This window comes from Arachis duranensis, chromosome 5, assembly GCF_000817695.3.
Source record: "Arachis duranensis cultivar V14167 chromosome 5, aradu.V14167.gnm2.J7QH, whole genome shotgun sequence".
In the NCBI taxonomy this organism is placed as follows: Eukaryota; Viridiplantae; Streptophyta; class Magnoliopsida; order Fabales; family Fabaceae; genus Arachis; species Arachis duranensis.
In genome coordinates, this window is record NC_029776.3 from 86,674,818 (window position 1) to 86,680,370 (window position 5,553).

Below are 5,553 nucleotides of genomic sequence, written 5' to 3' on the forward strand. Positions count from 1 at the left end.
TTAATTAAATATAACCAATTAAACTATTGATAGAATTAGAAAATTAATTTAAAAAATAAATAAATAATCCCTTACTTCAGTCATTTTATGTTAGCCATTTATTAGTACGGTATAAATTACGGTATTTTATTTAAATAAATGAATTTTACTAATAAGTGTTTTAAGAGTATTTTTTAAAGATACTATTAATAGAAAAATTAGCTTTTTAAGTTTTGAGTGCATTAAATATATTGATAATGTATTAAAAGAGTCACAATTTTGTAGTATAGCTTCTTTTTTCTTTAATCCAAATCTTTAAAACACTGTTTAGCTAATTTGTAAATAAATAAACCGCAAATGTGGTTGATTAAAGTATACTAGTAATAAAAAAAGAAGAATCACATGCTAAACAGAAGTGGGAGGTGGCGCGTGGGTCCCGCCGTGCACATGCGACGGTGACGGCTCTGAACTTTGCGCCTCCCACTTTTGCACACACACAACATGGTCAAACCTCTTATCTCTATCTCTATCCTTACCCTTTCTCTATTTTTCTTTTCCCTATATACACCTTCACTTTTTTACTTTACCCTTTATTTAATCTATACCTTCAACAACCTAATTTCAAAACTCCAATTTTCTAATGTATTTTATTTAATAATATTTATATTTAATTATTATAATTTTATTAAATTTATANTTTTCAATTTGTAAAAAAATATTCCATTAATTCTAACATATTTTATACCGACAAGAACTTAATTACAAAATTAAAAGTAATATAGAGATTCAATTGTAAAGAAAAAAATATAAACACTTAATTACAAATTTTGTAAAACTATAATAAATAACAAAGTAATTAAATCTAAATATTAACATATTTATTAAATTATTTTTTATTTATTAAATTTTCCAAAAAATAATAATAAGAGTAAAGTATCGTTTTTATCCCCAACGTTTGGGGAAAATTCTATTTGTCTCCCTAACGTTTAAAATCGTCCTATTTGTATCCCTAACGTTTGGTAAAGTGATTCAATGTTATCCTGACGTCAGTTACATATCATGAACGTTTTAGTTTGCGTTTTAAAAATATCTTCTTGAAGTTATAATACAAATGTCTGGGATAGAATCAATGATCTACTCCGAAAAATAGCTTATCAAAAGTTGAAACTAATTCCTACAACAGTTACATAATTCACTTTTCTAGGAACATAATTGAATCTAAACACAAATAGTGGGTATAATATTAAAATCAAATACATCCAAGTGAGATCTAATTGAGAATGAATACATCAAAGTGAAAATAATTGAAAAATATAATCTGATTTGTTAGTATAATTGACAGTAGGATAACATTGAATCACTTTTATAAACGTTAGAGATACAAAAAAGACGATTTAAACGTTAGGAATACAAATAGGACTTACCCCAAACGTTGAGACAAAAACGATATTTTACTCTAATAATAAATATTAAATTAGTTTAGATAGTTAATATCTTAAATTCTGACTAAAAGATTTTGGATTAAAATTTTATAATAACTAAAATTGAAAAGATTTTAAATTCAAGTTTTATAATGCATAAGCAGTCATATATATAATGAAAGATAAGAAAATAAAATTTTTACACCAAATCTCTCTCAATTTTTATTATATACAATAGATTATACAAGAAAATAAATTAAAATTTGCTTGTTATTTTAAGGATTAATTTCTTATTGTTTAGCAAGATTTTCTACATTATTTCGAAACAAAAAAAATAATAATTTTACATTTTAAGGTTTTATGTTCTATGTTATGAAATCACTAACACGTTTTATTTTTGTTCAAGCTTTTTCTTTTGAAATTTATAAAAACAAAATTTTAGATATTTCAAGTATGAAAATTCTGATATTATATTTATATATTATAAAATTACTTATACTAAAATTTTCAATTAAGCTATTAATATAAGATAGTATTAAAATTCTGATATAAAATTAATTATATTAAATCTTTCAATTAAGCTTCTTAATCTTCTCTGATCTCTTTGTTGCCTGCGTAGCACCCTCTTTCAATATTCAATATCTTCAATTTGAGGAGTGGTGTTGGAATAAAATAAGATAGTGTATATATATCGCTTATCATTTTGATAATTGTACAAGATGTCTTCTTGTACGGATTGAGAGATGGATCGGGAATTTGCGGGTCGAGGCGGATGCCGGATCACTTGACTGGAGCAATGGGGGGTAGTACCTGCAAAGACACTCCGATACTTAAGTCAGAATGGATCTAAGAGGTAGAAGGTGTGTAGAATGAATGAATACCTGGAGGGACCTGGGTCCTCTATTTATAGGTGATGGTGAATATCTTATCTTATCCTGTTTGGCTAAGATAGGGGAGACGTTTGAATTCGAAAGTTGGTTAGGAGCTTCAGTGGGCCGGTTTTGGACCTTTTAGAAGCGCAATATGATCGGGACCCGGGTAACCGGGTTCGAGGGCCCTTCCGAGCGTAGGATCCGTGGGTCGGATCCGTAACAATTGCCCCCGCAGCGGGAGAGCGAGTGAGGTCGGTCTGTCGCTGGGAGGTGTGATTTTGACTGTTGGTGGCCTTCTTTTGTTCTTCTCGGGTAGTCGCCTGATTCTTTTTTGAAGAGAGGTCGGTGTGTCGGCCCTGCTTTGTATGGCTGTGCCGAAGTTTTGGTTTGACCGTTTGGTCTGGCGCGACTCTTCTGTGTCCTTGCGCCCGTTGCGTTTTTCGAGGCATTCTTTGTTAGTTTTCTTTTCCGAGGGGGCATTTATTGTGAGGGGATGTTTTTAAGTGAATTTCCCTTGTTGCCCCTACATTTCTTTCTACTTTTCAGGGTTATTGGCGTCTTTCTGTCCTTTTTGAAACCATTTTGGCTTTCTTTCTTACTTTCCTCGTTTGTTTCATTTCTCTCTAACTCTCTTTCTGAAAAAATCTCCTTCTCTCTGTTGTGTATAGCGTTTTTTCGAGTTTGAGTTTTCTGCTTCCCTGCTCCATTGTTTTCAGGCTCATCTTCTGCGTTATCAGGTTGGTATCCTTCTCTGTCTCTTATGTGATTTGTGTTTGTCTGCAAAGCTATTTTTGTTTTATGTTTGTTTAGTGTGGGTTAGAATTGTGTCTGGTGTATGATGGTCTTCTGTATGGTGGTTCTTGCCTTCCATGGGGTAGTGGGTTTTGTGAGGGGATGAGCGCCACTGTTTGGTAGTGCGTAGTGATGTCTATTTGGTTTCTTCCACCGTTTTCTGCCGCGAGGTTTGGCTGACGGTGGTGCTCATCGCTGTTTTAGGTATGGCTCGACGGAGGATTGAGGGTATGAGGGCTCCGGTGGCCCCAGCGAGGGGTGTTCCTTCCCTTTATTCCTGGGTTACTAGTGATGTGTGGGGGACGCCATCGCGGATGACGGAGGCGGACCTCCAGCGGCTCCGTGATCAGGGGCTGTTTGTGGGGGTGGCGACGCCGAACGCCATTATGAGCTTTCCTTTCCTGGGGTTGATTAGAGGGTTTGCTATACCAACCTCGACTCACCGACCATTCCGGATTGGATGTTGGTGTACGAGGCGATGTTCACCCGACTTGGCGTGCGACTCCCTTTTTCTCCTTTTGTCCAGCAGCTATTGAGTCGGTGCTCTGTGGTGCCGTCCCAATTGCATCCGAATAGCTGGGCGGCGATTCGATCTTTCGAGCTTGTGTGTGAGTTTTTGGAGCTTCCTGCCTCGGTGAATGTCTTTCTCTTTCTCTTTTTGTGTACCCTTCCGACTAAGGAGGGGAAGCACAAGAAGGGGTTTGTGTCTTTTAGGGCTCAGCCTCATCGTCGGGTCTTTGGTTTGTATGAAGATTCCTTTCATGGGTTTAAGAGTGGGTATTTTAAAGTCCATCCTGCAAGGAGACATCATCCGTTTTGGTTGACGTTGGAAGGTGAGCGACGGTTCCCCACATATTGGAATTTTGGGGCGGGGCCGTCTGTCCTTACTCGGGTGACGCAGAAGTTCTTGACTGCGGAGGATAGGGATGTCGCTCTTGTTCTGTGGCAGTTGTTTGGGGAGCGTCCTCTTAATCCCCAGGACGTGATGGGTGATCCCGTCGCTTGTCGGACCTAGGTTGGTGTGTGAGATTTTTTTTTTGGCTTTCCGTGTTGGGTATTTAGACTTTCCTTTCTCTTTGCAGTTGAGATGGCTGGGGGTTTGACAACTCTTGCGAGGTTGAAGGCTCAGTTATCTCAGGGGACTCCTTCGGGTGGTACTCCTTCTACTCCACCTCGCGGCCTAGCGGTGACGCGAGGACTGTCTCTGAGGATCTCAAATTGACTGGAGGTGGGACCGAAGGGTCAGGTCGGGGTGTGGGGGCTGATGACGACGTGGTTGTGGTGTCGCCGGAGGGTGCTTCTTGTAAGCGAAAGCGATCAGAGGATGATAATAGTGAGAATTTGGTGGAGGGGGAAGGCGCGGTTCCGTCGGTGATGGATCGCCGTTTCGATGCCCCAGCTTTCATCGATAAGTTCCTTATGCCTGGTACGAAAGATTTTTTTCGTGAATGTGATGTGACTTTTCAGGCTAAGTCTCTTTATCGTTCCCTTCTTCATTCTGTTGTGATTGTTCGGAAGGCCGAGCCTGTGATGGCACAGGTGGGCCTTCTGGATAAGAAGCTTCGTCAGTCTCAGGTTGAGGTGGCGAGGCTGAAGGGGTTGCTTGTGGATGCCGAGTCGGCGAAGGAGCGGGCAACGAAGGCATCCGAGGAGTCTAGTGCTGAGATCCTTCGTCTTTCCGAGGTTGAGACTTCACTTTTGTCTCAACTTGGTGAAGAGAGGAGGAAGGCTTCGGATGTTGAGTCCTGATCAGCCGTCTTTTTGGCTGATGTTGGTACGTTGAAGGATGAGATGGCTGGTTTGCAGGCGGAGGTTGTGGGTTTGAGAGAGGAGAAGACTGTGTTGCTTGCTGATGTGAAAGAGGATATTGCTGCTACCGAGGAGACGATGAGGGCCCAGGCTCTGGTGTTGGCGCCTGGAGCGGACGTGTCCGTGATGGGAGCTTTTAAGACTGTCCGAGATGGCGAGATTGTCAGCTTTGATTAATTCTTTATTGTGACTTCTGTTTTGGACTATTTTGTGTTTTTTGGCCATGTGGCCGTGTAACTGTAAGCTTGTGGTTTTGGACTTGCTTTTAATATGGTTTAGGCAGTTCGGGCCTTTTTCTATATTCCGTTTTAAGCTATTTTGTTTTTTGGTTATTCGTATCCTTTGTTTAGGGCGAACGGACCGTCGTGGGGTTGATTTCTCGTAGATATCCGTACTTTGGGCCCGGGGGGTGATCAGTCCCCCTAGTTGTAGCCATGTTTTTATTCTTCATTTAGGGAGAGAAAAATAGTTTAATGGAATTTTATTGATGGTTGGGCCTCGTTAAAACCCTCCATTTATGGCAGGAAAGAGTACCCGATATTGACACTTAAAATGTAAATAAAAAGCGAAATAAAACAATAGGAGAGGAACAATATGTAATGATAGAAGAAAGAAATAAAGTTAAGGGATGACCAAGGGGGGTCAGTCTAGGTGTGGTATCGTCGTAAGTTGGCGGCGTT